Consider the following 15850-nt stretch of genomic DNA (forward strand, 5'->3'; position numbering starts at 1 on the left):
AAATAATTCTAAAATTTGAACCAAAATAGCCAAATCAATCTTGAGAAAGAAGAATAAAGGTGGAAATAACACAATCCCAGGCTTTTAGATATACCACAAAGCTATAGTAATCAGAACAGTATGGTACAAGCGCAAAAACAGACACATAGATTAAGAGAATAGAATAGAAAGCCCAGAAATAAAGTCACATCTATACTGTCAATTAACCTACAACAGAGGAGGCTATATATAATGGGGGAAAAGACAGTCTTTTCAATAAATGGTGCTGGAAAAACTGGACAGCCACATGCAAAAAAAAAAAAAAAAATGAAACTGGACCACTTTCTGACACCATACATAAAAATATACTCAAACTGGGTTAAAGATCTAAATGTGAGACCTAAAACCTCAAAAAATCCTAGAAGAAAACACAGACAATGATCTCCTGGACACCAGTCTTAGCAACATATTTATGGATATGACTCCTCAGGCAAAGGAAACAAAACAAAATAAAGTATTGGGCCTACACCAAAATGAAAAGCTTTTTCACAGGACAGGAAACCAACAAAAAACTAAAAAAAACAACCCAGCAAATGGAAGATACTTGCAAATGATATATCTGATAAGGGGTTAATAGCCAAAATACACAAAGAACTTATACTACTCAACACCAAAAAAAAAAAAAAAAAAAAAAAAAAAAAAAATCTGATAAAAAATGGGCAGAGGACCTGAATAGACATTCTTCACAAAGAAGACATACAGACACCCATCAAAAAGTACATTTAATACACATTTACAGAGATTTCAAAGATCCCCTTTTCCAAAACATGTAGTAGAATGGCTTCTTTTATTAGTCACATGATTTTTTTTTTTAAACTAAGCTCTGCATGGTAGGACACCAAAGTTATAGCAGCATTGAATTATTTTAAACTTTTTAGGAAACACAATGACATATGTCAGACACTGTGAATTATTAGCTTGAAGTAGTTCACAGTTTCAACATTAGACCATGCTACATTACTTCTGATGATGCCATAACTTTGTGAAACTGAGTTTTCCACAGCTGCTGTGATGAAAAGCTAGTGCTGCATGAAACTCAGTGTGGAAGAGAAAATGAGGTGACAGTGACCAAACTGATCCCAAAGTCCAAGAAACTTCATGGCACATAACAGGTGTATTAGTAAATGTGGATTTTTAAAAATGAAATAAAAATATTTTTAAGGATTATTTTTACATGCTGCTAAATGTCAGATTATATTTATTAAAGTTGTTTTAACCTACTTGGTAAGTGGAAGTAATAGTATTTCTTTAGACTGAGTGTCATGAGAAGAAGAAAAATTACTGAGTCAGTAAACCATGAACCAAAAGAGAACTTCTGTATTAATTGCATTTAATAATTTGTCAAATTTGTCTTATAATAATTTCCATAATTTGTGAAATTTGCACATTTGTTGTCTCTATTTAATTTTTAAAAATCAACTTTACAAAAAATTTACCAATTACAAATGTACAATTTGATTAGTTTTGGCAAATGTATATAATTGTCAAACTACCATCATAATAATGATAGGTAATATTTTCATCATTCCGTAAGTTATTTTGTATCTCTTTTCAGTTAACTCCTTCCATAGGTTCTGGCAAATAACTACTGATTGGCTTTCTGCCAGTAAAGTTTTAATTTTTCTAAAATTTCATACAAATAGAATCATACTATATATAGTCTTTCAATTCTGGTTTCTAACATTTAGCATAGTGCTTTTGAGATTAACTTAGGTTGTTCTATGTATCAGTGTTTTTTTATTGCTGTATTCCATTATATAGATATATTACCATTTCTTTATTCAATTACCTGTTGGTGGACAATTGGATTGTTCCCAGTTTCTGGCTACACTGAACATATTTGTGTGAATATATTCCTTATTTCTCTTATAGAAATCTCTAGAAGTGGGATTGAGTGAAATCTTATCAGTCTTATCTTTTTACTTCCATTTTATTTTTTTAAAGTGATTCCAGTATAGATAATATGGAGTGTTATTATTAGTTTATGGTTTATAATACAGTCATTTGATAATTTTATACATTACTCAGTGCACATCATAGTAAGTATATTCTTAACCCCCTACACCTATTTCACACACCACTCACCCATCTCCCCTCTGGTAACCATAGTTTGTTCTCTATAGTTAAGAGTCTGTTTTTCAGTTTGTCTTTTTTCTTTTTTCATTTAATTTCTTAAGTTCCACATATAAGCAAAATCATATGATATTTGTCTTTTTTTCCAAGTAACATATTTCACTTAACATTATACTCTCTAGATCTATCCATGTTGTTGCAAAGGGCAAGATTTCATCCTTTTTTATGGCTCAGTAATATTCTAGTGGGGTGTGTGTGTGTGTGTGTGTGTGTGTGCATACATATGCCACATTTTCTTTATCCATTCATCAATTGACGGACACTTGGTTTGCTTCCATATCTTGACGATTGCAAATAATGCAATGAAATAGGTGTACACATATCTTTTGAATTAGTGTTTTTGTATTCTTTGGGTAGATATCCAGTGGTGAAATTACGTGATCATATGATAGTTCTATTTTTAATTTTTTGAGGAACCTCCATACTATCTTCCAAGTAGCTGTACCAGTTTGCATTCCCACCAACAGTGCACAAAGTTTCCCTTTTCTCCACATCCTCACCAACACTTGGTATTTCTCGTGTTTTTTCATTGGCTAGTCTGAAAGGTATAAAGCAATATCTCATTGTGATTTTCCCTGATGATTACTGATGTTGAACATCTTTTCATGTATGTCTTGGCCACCTATATGTCTTCTTTGGAGAAATGTCTGTTCCTGTCTTCTGCACATTTTTTAATTGCATTGTTTTTTTGTGTTGAATTATATAAGTTCTTTATGTATTTCATATACTAAGCCTTTACCGGATATGTCATTTGCAAATATCTTCTCCTATTCTGTAGACTGTCTTTTAGTTTTGTCAGTAATTTCCTTTGCTGTGCAGAAGCTTTCTATTTTGATAGAGTGACAATATTTTTCCTTTTGTTTCCCTTGCCTCAGGAGACACATATAGAAAAATGCTGCTATGGTCAATGTCAGAAACATTTCTGCCTGTGCTCTCTTTTAGGATGTCTATGGTTTCATGTCTCAGAGTTAGGTCCTTAACCCACTGTTATTTGTAGTCTAGTTTCATGCTTTTGCATGTAGCTGTCCAGTTTTCCAAACACCATTTGTTGAAAAGACTTTTTTTTTTATCCCATTGCATATTCTAGTTTCCTTTGTCAAATATTATTTGACCATATAATCATGAGCTTATTTCTGGGACCTCTATTCTGTTCTATTGATCTATGTATCTCTTTTTGTGCCAATACCATATTTTCTTGATTACGACAGCTTTAAAGTATATCTTGAAACTTGGGATTGTGATACCTCCAGCTTTGTGCTTCTTTTTTAAGATTGCTTTGGCTATTCAAGGTCTTTTGTGGCCCCATACAAATTTTAGGATTATTTCTTATACTTCTGTGAAAAATGCTGTTGGTATTTTGATAGAGATTTCCATTAAATCTGTGGATTGCTTAGGTATATATGGACATTTTAAGAATATTTGTTCTTTCAATCCATAAGCATGAAATATCTTTCCATGTTTTGGTGTTATCTTCAATTTAGTTCATCCCTGTTTTATAGTTTTCAGAGTACAGGTCTTTCACCTTTTTGCTTAAGGTTATTCCTAGGTATTTTATTGTTTTTGGTACAGTTATAAATGGGATTGTTTCCTTAATTTCTCTTTCTGCTACTTCATTATTAGTGTATAGAAATGCAAAGGATTTATATATATTGATTTTGTATCCTGTGACCTTACTGAATTCATTTATCAGCTAGTAGTTTTTGGTGCAGTCTTTAGGGTTTCTACATATGGTATCATGCCATCTACAAATAGTGACAGTTGTACTTTTTCCTTAACAATTCGGATACCTTTTATTTGTTTTTCATCTCTGATTACTCTAAGACTTCCAGTACTATGTTGAGTAAAAGTGGTGAGAGTGGACATCCTCGTCTTGTTCCTGATCTTAAGGGAAAAGTGCTCAGGTTTTCACCATTGAGCATGATGTCAGCTGTGGGTTTTTCATATATGGCCTTTATTATGTAGAGGTGTGTTCCCTCTAAACTTAAATTGTTGAGGGTTTTTATCATAAATGTATGTTGTACTTGTCAAATGCTTTTTCTGCATTCTCTTTATTGTTTGCATATCTATTACTGGTTTTTGATATATGGTTACCATTAGGTTTGTATATAACATCTTCTACATATAGCAGTCTAAATTAAGTTGATGATCACTTAAGTTTGAACCCCTTCTTCACTCCTCTTCCCCCCTCTCCCATGTTTTAGGTCTATGGTATCATACTTCACATTCTTTTGTGAATCCCTTCATTGAATTTTATAGATATACTTAATTTTACTACTCTTGTGTTTCCTACTTTTCTTACTCCTACTTATGGTCTTTCTTTTCTACTCAAAAAGTCTGCATTAACATTTCTTGTAGGGCTGGTTTAGTAGTCATGAATTCCTTTAACTTTTGTTTGTCTGGGTAATGCTTTATCTCTTCTTCTACTCTAAATAATAACTTTGCTGCATAGAGTATTCTTGGATACAGGGGGGTTTTTTGGCGGGGGCGGAGGACTTTCAGTGCTTTGAATACATCATGCCACTTTCTTCTGTTCTGCGAAGTTTTTGCTGAAAAATCAGCTGATAGCCTTGTGGGGTTTCCTTTGTAGGGAATGGTTTTCTTTTCTCTTGCTGCTTTTAAAATTCTCTCTTTATCACTACTTCTTGCCATTTTAATTACTGTCTTGATGTGGACCTCCTTGGGTTGATTTTGTTGACAGATCTTTGTGTCTCCTGGATATAGATTTATTTTTCCTTCCAGAGATTACAGAAGTTTTCAGCTATTATTTCTTCAAATAAATTTTCTGCCCCCTTTCTCTCTCTTCTTCTGGGATCTCTATAATGTGAATGTTATTATGCTTGTTGGTGTTGCTGAGCTCCCTAAGTGTTCTTTCATCTTTCTCTCTCCTATTCTGCTTCATTGTTTTCCATTACTCTGTCCTCCAGGTTGCTGATCTGTTCTTCTACTTTTTCTAGTCTATTATTTATTCCATCTAGTATATTTTTAATTTCAGTTATTGATTTTTTCATCTCTGATTGGTTCTTTGTTTTCTATCTCACTGAGGATCTCACTGAAGTCCTCCACTCTTTCCTCAAGTCTAGTGAATATCTTTATGACCATTACTTTAAATTCTCTATCAAGCATATTACTTAATTCCATTTCATTTAGCTCTCTTGCTCTGATTTTGTTCTGTTCTTTCATTTGGGGCATATTCCTCTGTCTCTTCATTCTGTCTTACTCTTGTGTCTGTTTCAATGTGTTAGTAAAGTCATCTACATCTTCTGCTCTTGAAAATAGTGGTCTTGGGGTGCCTGGGTGGCTCAGTTGGTTAAGTCTCTGACTCTGGATTTCAGCTCAGGTCATGATCTTAGGGTTGTGAGATCGAGTCCCATGTTGGGCTCCCCACTGGGCATGGAAGCTGCTTAAGATTCTCTCTTCCTCTCCCTCTATCCACCCCCTCAAAAAATAAAAATAAAAAGGGGGAAAAAAAGAAAATAGTGGCCTTACAAAGAAGAGGTCCTATAGCGCCCTCCAGTGCAATGTCCCCTCTTCAGCAGAACCTGGCACTTCAGAGGTGTGTGTTGTGTGCTCCCTACTATTGTGGCTGAGCTGCTTTTGCCTTCGGTCCAGTCATCAGCAATAACTTTTGCTTTTTGTGGGCAAGTTTTGGTCTCCGTGTTGTTAGTGAGCCAGTCTGCAGCTGCCTTGAGCTTCAGTTGAATCAGACCAGGTGTTTTTCAGAAAAGCAGTAGCATCAAACTGCAGGGTGCTTCCCCTGCGTTGTCCCCTAAGAAGCTTTTGTTGGTGAGCAGGGCCTGCTGTCAGACCAGATGTCTGCCCCCAGATCACTGCTGGGGCTGCAGCTGGGCTGGTATGTGTGGTTATCTTCCCTTCTCCTCAGGGCAGGAGTCATTTTGAAGTGGCGCTGGCCCTTATCAGGGTTGCCTGCACACTGCCAGGCTTGTGACATCACTTTGTATGTGTTCTGGACAAAGGTCTATTCAAGGGGGCAAGTCCCCAGAAGATTGCTATTGCAGGATACACGGTTCCAGCAAGTCCCACACTCGTCCACTGTGGGAGGGGACCTGTAGCTGCCCAAAACTCCTGCCAAGGCCCACTTGGTTGGAGGGAGCAGATCTGCAGACAAGTGCAGGAGCAGGACACACAGTATTAACAAGGTTTGCATGGATCTGCTCTGGGAGGAGACCTGGAGATGAGGTCTGGCTGGAGGGCATGTTCGCAGGAAAATGGAGGGATGGGGTGGGCTGTTAGCAAGTCAGGTGGAGAGTGTTAGCACTGAGCTGGTTTCAGCAGGTGTCTGTGTGTCTAGGCTGGAGAGCAGGGGAAACAAATGGCACCCACCAGTTTGTTCCTGGAGAAGTCTCCTAAAATTTCCTGCCCCTTTAACACATGCTCTGAGATTAGTAAACAAATCTACCTGTGGATCCCAGCTGTTTTTCAAACTGCTGTGTCTATGCTGTACCCTAGCAGGGCTGTTTAGTGTGGTGTCTCTTTAAGGGCAGAGACTCAGTTTCCTATTACCCTACTGGCTCTCCCAGACAGTTGGCTGTTTTTTAAAGTTCCAGGTGTTAAGTCCCACTGATTGTAAGAACTCTTTAGATTAGTCCCCTCTGGTTTGCAAAGCCCAATGTTATGGGGATTCATCCAATCCATATGTGGGTTCCCAGTCGCTAGGGTGCCTGGTGTGAGGGTCTGTTTTTCTCTCTGCACCTATGGTGTCCCTCCTTCCCATGGACATTCCTGTGGGTTCCTTTAGCTCCCAACCACATCTCTGCCCTTCCTATCCTCATCAACGTGGCCTCTTCTATACATGTAGCCCTGGAGTCTATTCTGCCCGTCTTCACGTTGTTTTCTGGGTTATTTACACTGATGTAGGTGTTATGTAGTTGTACCTGTGGGACAAGATGAGCTTAGGATCTACCTGTTTTATCATCTTCCCCAAAAGTCCTATTTACCTCTATTTAACTTTAAAAGCAACTGCTAAACTGTTTTCCAAAAACGGTTATTCATTTTTGCTGTATAAAAACCAACATCAAATCTCAATGATTTGCATATAAATAAATATTGATTTTTGTTGAAATACTAAATGTTGGCAGGGGTTTGGCTGATTTTCACATGCTTGGCTGGGCAAGTCTTCAGGATTCAGATCACAATTGTCTCAGTTCCACCATGTCTCATTCTTGGGGTTCAGGCTGAGGGGCAACCACTATCTGGGACATATTCTTCTAATGGATCAAAGAGCACATAGGGCAAACTAAACCCATGCAAGCACTTTTAAATCCTCTGCTCAAGGGGCGCCTGGGTGGCTCAGTCATTAAGCGTCTGCCTTCAGCTCAGGTCATGATCCCAGGTCCTGGGATCAAACCCCACATCAGGCTCCCTGCTCAGCAGGAAGCCTGCTTCTCCCTCTCCTACTCCCCCTGCTTGTGTTCCCTCTCTTGCTGTGTCTCTCTTTGTCAAATAAATAAATAAAATCTTTTAAAAAAATAAAAAATAAATAAATCCTCTGCTCAAATCATGTCTTGACCAAACCAAGTCACCTGGCCAAGGTCAGCATTGATAGGGTAAGGAATATACCTGGCACAGAGTGGGAGGCAATGCAAAGATACATGCCAAAGATGTGAATAACTGGGAGCAATGATCCAATCTACCACTGTTACAATATGGTATTTTTCATGGTTCCATATTTTGATGCCCATCAGACATAGCCCTACCCCATTCCAAGATGTTTTGTCCATTTCAGACTTTATGACACCAACTTGGCTATCTTGGTTTTGCAGAATCCAAGTTGCATGACTTTAAATGGAACTGGAGGGAGGAAAAGAATGGTTAAATTCTTATCAGAAACCAGAGAGGCCATTAAAAAAAAAAAAAAAGATATGGGTTGTGTTGGTCTCCCAAATATGCTAAATAATGCTGAAATAAATGCTACTCAAGCTGGAGGAAGTAAATAAAAGACTCTGCATGTGTTTGAACATTGTAGCTATTTTGTCTTCAAGCAATATCTAATCATTGGTAGTAAATGGAGTATAGATTGTGTTTTTCTGCTTGTCTACATAATTTACTTCATTCTTTTATTGTTAAGCACTTATGTTAATAAAAGGTAATATGAATTAGGATTTGTATAATATTCATTTATCTTCCTACTAGGCATCCTCATTTTTTTCAACCTGAACTGCTCTCCACCTCCAGTCTGCAGGTGAACTTCATTTCTCGGAACATATTAAGATATATTTTAAATTTCTCTAATAAGAAACATTCTCTGATATAGTAACTATTCTCCACACATATACACACACTCATGTGTGTTCACACACTCCTTTCTCTTCCATAACTCTCTACCCCTGGCAGCAAGGAGAGTTAGCATTCCTCCTATGTGCAAACTCAGGTTTATATCTGTTCTTTTTATCCCACTGTATTCTTTATACCACTACAGTGCAATTTATTTACACCTATATCCTCACACTAGACTGTTTATTTCTTGAGGTCAGAGGTTTTGTTGAAATCACATCTATACCATAAATATCTAAAATGGAGTATATAACAACTCTTTATCAAGTTACAACTTCTTTGAGCTTTACTACTGACCTCACAGTATTATTATAAAGATTAAATAAGGTAATGGACTTAAAAATGCCATTCAAGGGGTGCCTGGGTGGGACAGTTGGTTAAGTGTCTGACTCTTAATTTCAGCTCAGGTCATGATCTCAGGGTCATGAGATTGAGCCCCACATCGGGCTCCACACTCAGCGCAGAGTCTGCTTGAGACACTCTCTCCCTCTGCCCCTTCCCCCACCTGCTCTCTCACTCTCTAAAATAAATGAAATAAATCTTTTCTAAAAATGCCTATCAAGCATATACAGGGTGGATATGAATATGCTGAATTTATGAAGAAAGGTATAGCACACACAAGTTTTCATTATCTAATTGATCCCTGAAACCACTTACTGGATAGATAGGGAAAATAGTGCTATTATGTCTCATTTTTGCAAATGAAGAAACTGAGGCTCAGAAAAGTTGGAGCAGGGGCTAGGCTTCCCTGAGACAACATGGCTTAACTACTGAGCAGTGAATACAGGACTGCAGCTCAAAATGTTGCCTGAGTGCCAAATGATCTTCCTGCCACACTGCATGAAAAAATCCTTTAGAACTACAAGATCACATTGACAAAGCTTTGTTTTTAATTACTTTTAAAAGAAGAATTGCATGTTGACCATCATTACATCTTTTTGAAAACCAGCTTTATGAAAATTAATGCTATTTAATGCTATGTCATTTTCAGTGCTACACAAAACCAGAGAGAAAAGGACATTTAACTAAGGCTTTTTTTTTTTTTTTTTCAGGCAATGGAGAAAGAAGAAAATAGCAGCTGTTCTCTGTACCTCCTGCTGGCCATTCTACTCTCCTACTTCCTCAACTCCCTAAATTCCTTTCAACGTCTTCCTGGTAGACTATCACCATGGAAATTTACTGAAACACTTTCATGAACAAAGTCCAATGCTGCTCTTCTTCATTGGAGCTCATCTATGTCAAGGTTCTTCCCAGCAATCTACACTTTTTGACTAAAGGGACAAAAGTGAATAATAGTAGGAAAATGATTGCATTTATCTATAATGCAGAAAGCAATTGCTCCTTTTTGCGTTGAAGTCCAAAGAATCTGCATAGATGGCTTTGTCACAAAAGTCAAGTCAATCCCTTATTGCCAAATGGCATAGCCCACTTCTGAGTTAATGATGCATTTTGGTTTTTAATACTCTAGCAACTGAAAGAACTGTAATGAATCTCCCTGACTTGAATTTCAGGGCATGGACCTACCAATCAATGGCTTGGAAAAGTCACCTTCAAGGTTGTCGAAGTGCCACATTATGCTTTATTTCTCCTGGTGTAGAAAAACAGTTCTCTTTTCTTTTTCAAGATTATACTGCCTGTATACTCAGGACTTTGTCAAAAGCTAAAGAACATCCTGGCAACATTTTCATGGAGATTATTAGCCAAATCCTATTAGAGTCCAGTTCAAAATACCCAAATTTGAAAATGCACATACAGAGAAAGGGTGGACTGTAAACATTGCAGGGTATTCTTTCTCAATTGCATTTTTTTTCTGGTCAGTTGCTATCGTGGTTTGGCTTGAAAATTTCAAATACAGTAGAAAGCATTTGAGTCCAGAGAAATGTCCCGCATGCCAGTTACACAAATTTGCCCTTCTCATTTACATTCCTCATGGGAGGAGTATGTGCTATGATATAGCAGCAATCCTTGATGTCTTTGGGAGCTCAGGGACTTCTTTTATCTCTTCTTCTTAATTTGCATTAGTATTTAAATTGGACAATGTGCTTTCTGTTTAAGCTGACATACAAGTGTTTCATGAGTCTGTTTGAAGCCTAACATGCCAGGGAGTGATAGCAACCCAGTAGAGACATAAGAATCTGTTGTGTTCTGATCACCATCATTCTTCTATTTAAAATTCTCCAATGTTTTCTTAACTACGGGGCAGTCCTTGTTTCTTTTCTGTCTGCTCTTTTTCTTTCCCCCTTTCTTCTCTGCTCCGTGAGCTTCTACTCAACTGAAACTCAGCTCAAGTATCCACTTCTGGTAAAGTCCTTTCCCAATCTGTGTGGTCATTCTTTTCCTTCATGCTCTTATAGCTCCCTGAACATGCCTGGAATGTAGCACTTATCACTTCCTATTGCATTTATTTATAGGTATTTTCATTTCACCAAAGTTGAAATCTTCAAGGGAAAAAAGGGTCTTATTTGTGGTTGACTCCCTTTCTCAGTGCAGCACATGGAATGGGGCAGGCACACAAATGTTTACTATAGAAGTGTGTTCTGGTAGGGAAAAGTGATCAAGGTCATGATGGACAGGCTCTGGCTATGTTTGAACCACTCTTGAATCATTTTTCTCTTCTCTACTAAGAGAGAAGAATTATTTTTAGGATCTCTAACATGTCTTTAAAAAATCATAGGGAACTTCCAGTCTTAACTGATTTACTAGCCAAAGCAGATTGAACCTGTGCAGGTCACAGCTTCAGAGGGATTTTTTAATAGCTGGTTAAATGCAAAAGAAGCACACAGGCCCCAAGGCTCTTTGCAGGCAGATATATTTTTAGAACAGCAATCCTCTTCTGAGGGGATAGCAAACTTAAATTATAAAACTCAAAGTATTTGTCTGCTTTTTAGTGGTGCTATTATAGCAGATGGACCTCAGGGGCATATGGATTTTTTCTAAAGGTTAGCTTAGTTGCTTACCAAGATTAACTGATTGTAAGTGCAGTATATTTTATTGTGACCACAGTCTAATAGTGAGGTCTCTGCAGCGCAGCAGCAGGGCCTCCTCACCACTTTACCTCTCTGCACACCCACTCAGCCAGGCTGAACAGGGACTTGCGGGAGTCTGATGAAAACGTAATGACACAGCCTGTAGGCCCAAGATATAAACAAGCAATTCAGAGAAAAATTTGGACCAAATATGACCAACAAGACCAAAGAGAAATATTCACCCTTATAAATATTCAAAACTTAAAACAATAACAATGATAATATGCCATTGCCATTTCCCCCATTAAAAACGTAATTATGTAAAGAATACAGGCTGTAAACTGAGCCCTACCATATAGCGCATACACTGTGAGAATAAATTTGAAGGCAACGACAAGAGACTTCTATATTCATGTAACCTTTGGTTCCATAGGTCCACTTTCCATAATCTAGCCTAAGGAAATAACCAAAGATGAGCCCTCATAGGGTGTTTAATGTTATTGTAATAATAAAAATTTACAAATATGCTACATGCTTATCACAAAGAATTTCCCTAAATAAATGGATAGCTTAAGTAAACAGTTTTATAAAAATAAGCACAAGAATCTGTAAAAAGAAAAACCAAAACAAAATCAATTTATGAGCAATATATACAATAGGTTTTTATATGTTTACATCTTGCGCATGTATTTTGGCCAAAAAACCTTGGAATAGGACTTCGCATTTCTCTGCCTTGCCAAAAAGAAATTTTAATTTGCCAGGAATTTATCGAAACATGGATATTTTACTAAAAATTCATTAAAATGTGTGCTTTTGGGGACAAGCATACAGTCACACAATAAACATGATTTTCCTCTGAAGTTCTCCACTACTCACCCTGAAGTCTACCTTCTGATTATGAATGTCCATCTCTACTTTGTTCCTTTGCCCCATTAAAGGCACTGAATATGACCTGGCTCTTGTCCTAGGGTCTGTGCAACATGCTAGCTCTCAGACATGTATGGCTATTATGCACCTGAAATCAAACTGGGAGCATACAACACACACCACATTTTAAATATTTAGTACAAATAAAATAGTGTAAAATGTCTTTTAATTATTTTTATATGGAAATTATGTTTTTGATATATTGGTTTAAATAAAATACATTAAAATTAATTTCATTTGTTTCTTTTATTTTGTAACACAGCTATTAGAAAATTTTAAATTTCATATGTGGTTTGTATTATACAGATGGAGAGGCAAAAACTGAATTTAGATTTTCAGACTCCATTCCTGTTATTTATCCTCAGGATTACTCTAAACCACTACCACCACCACCACCACCAAAACTTCATTTCCCTTCTTATGCGGAAGATGCTTTTGTCTTTTCCTGAAAAATTCTTAACACTTTACAGATTTACACAAACATACATGTACAAATTATGAAATACCAAAATTATGAAGTATCAAAGTATCAGTTGCTAAAGAACTCATCTTCCATTACCAATAATTTAGAGCACCGTGAATCATGATCTATTCAGAGAGAATTACATGTGGAAGCTGGAGGGACGTGATACGTATAATCCCCAACTGGTTAGCTACATTAGCAACTTTCAAGCCTCTGAAATCTTCCTGTGGCTGAGAATGTTGCAGTATAGGAAAAAAAGGAATGTCAGGGTTAGTTGGCATTTTAGAATCTTTGGAATCAAGCTTCCTTATTTGGAAAGCAAAGCAAAAGATAGGAGTAGACTCTGAGTCTCATTGTGAATGAGGCAATTAGCAATTTTTAAAATGTAGATTACACTACCTGGTGATAAGGCTCTGGAAAGGAGAACACACTGCCAAAGTCTTTTACTGCCCTGAAGGCAATAATGTGCAGGGACATTATAGTGCCAAGCCACTGACACTGGTCTGTGGGGCAGTGGCAGTATGTGAACTCTTTGTTAGTGGTCTGCAGTATGATTCAGGCAGAATTTGAGAGTAAGCATTTAGAAAATTTTATAGCAATTTGTTAATGTCTGTTGAATGTAATAGTAAAAAAAGAAAAATCGGTTCGTAGTTTTAGAACTTCATTCTTTTATTTAGGAAATCACTTTTACTATTTTATAAAAGTTTCAGATTGCACAAATGATATCAGAAGGGAGGGAGGGAGGGAGGGAAAGAAAGACAGAAAGAGAAAGAAAGGCAGAAAAGGAAGAAGGAAACTAGTTCACCACGGACAGCTTGAGAAGCACTGCTTTAGCAGACATGCGTCACCATTTTCCTTAGGCAAAACGAAGCCAGTTCACTCCTCAGTCCCAATCTATTTATTTTTTCTATTCTAAACTCACTAAAACACCATGAAACAAAATAAAATTTAAGTCCCATAGTTCCCCTTTGGCTAGTTCAACTGAACCAATGGAAGACAGATGGTAGGAACCCCTTTAAAGAGCAAAGATGACTATAGGGGAAAGAAAGCAAGCCAAAAGACAAAACAGTAATGACTCAATGAAAAAATATTGAGGAAAACAAAACAAAAAAACCCCAACTATGTCTTATTCATATGTATAACACCAGCAGCTAGCCCACTGTCCATTACATAGTTGGCACACAGGAACTGTTCGTTGAACTCTAGAAGTGTTAAGTGCCATTACTGTTTCATTACTCTGCAAGTTTCTCCCCTTTCCCCTGTCCAACAGTTTCCTCGATCACAATTCAGAACAAAAGAGGAGGAGCATAATAATTTGTATATATTTCATTAATTAGGCTATTAGATGAATTTAGGAGTTATGTGAAAAATACTACTGCTCTGTGAGGAGGGCCATCTCTGAACTATAGATCATTGATCCTACCATTTCTGGATTCTTTCCTTCCCATTTCAACATACATTAGATACTCCACATTATGATCTTCTTGATTTCCACCTGGGACCACTGACACTAGCTGTTGTGTGAGGCACTTTTTTACTGAAATTTAGGCTAAGGTTGAAGAATTTTATGGTTACATGATACAGAAAACCACCTACATTAAACATCACAACCTATAATGTCACTGGTCATTCCTCCCAAAGGGAATGTTCATGGTTTTTCCTCTACTTTGACTCCATCCTACTGCCATTCTCTAAGGACTTTTTTATTCCCTGAAAATCATTTTTTTCAACATTCTTGATGCTATTCAAATCCCCAAATTCTTATTTTATGGAATAATAAAGTTCTTTCTCAACCATTCAGTTATGCCCAGAAGACCCCACATTTCTCAAACAGAAGTGTCTTTTACAGGTCATCAGGACTTATCAAGAGCCTAACTACCTCTCTCCTTATGATGGGAATAACACCAGCCCTTTTGTTTTCTCTGTAGTTGTCTTTCTTTCACTATTTGGTATCTAAACATCCATCAGTGGAAAAGTATGTACTGGTAAGATAAGCACTGTCTAGCACTATACCAAGTGCTTTGAACTGTGGATAAGTATAACATTTGGTTTTTGACCTCAAGTAGAAAGGAGCCCTATATGAAGTATCCCTGGAACATCGTAAGACTAAACTATGTGTACTTAGATTCAATACCACTCAGTATATTTTAACTTATTTTTTTAAAGACTTATTTATTTGAGAGAGAGCGTGCACAATGTAAGTGGGGGTGGGCAGACGGAGAGGGAGAGCGAGGCAGAGAAACAGACTTCCCGCTGAGCACAAAGCCTGACTCAGAGCTCAATCCCAGAACCCTGAGATCATGACCTGAGCCGAAACCAAGAGTCAGAGGCTTAACCGACTCAGCCACCCAGGTGCCCCTAGTATATTTTAATTGAAACCATACTATGTTCCAAGCAAGGGCAATGAGTCATGGTGGTGAGCAGGGATGAGGGGAGGCATGGATTAACATTCAATTAAATCATAATGCAGCACAAGATTTATAATAAAGCAGATATACATAAGAAACTGAAGTAATACAAAGAAGAGGGATTAAATGTATATCTGGGTGTGGGGAGCAGTACAAGTTTTATAGAAAGTGTGATGATCTGATAGAGCTTTAAAAGCTGACTCTTTCTCTAAGTAATTAGATATAGGGAAAGGGTTGGCATTCCAAATAGAGAAAACAGTGTTGCCATGGCTGGAAGTTAAAAAATCTAGAGAAATACACAATTAGATGAGGATCAGAAGAGAAAAAATCATTAAGCTATGAGTGGCAGTCACTGTTGGCTACCTACCCAGCAGAAATTTACCTCTGACAGATGGCCAATATGTCCAACAGAGGGAATAAGTACAAGTGGAACTAATCCAGTCTGGGAAATTCCATTCCTTGTTGCCAGATATTGATCTTTGACTTTGCATATGACCCAATTTTTAGCCAACAGTCATAAGAGAGTGTTGCAGCCATTTTTACAACCCAGAGAAGGCCAAGAGAATGACAGAGATATTGACCCAGAGCCTTGATGGCATTGATCCTATATGAATCTAGCTACT

This window comes from Mirounga leonina, unplaced genomic scaffold (assembly GCF_011800145.1).
Source record: "Mirounga leonina isolate KUSES-001 unplaced genomic scaffold, KU_Mleo_1.0 Mir_115, whole genome shotgun sequence".
NCBI classification, from domain to species: domain Eukaryota; kingdom Metazoa; phylum Chordata; class Mammalia; order Carnivora; family Phocidae; genus Mirounga; species Mirounga leonina.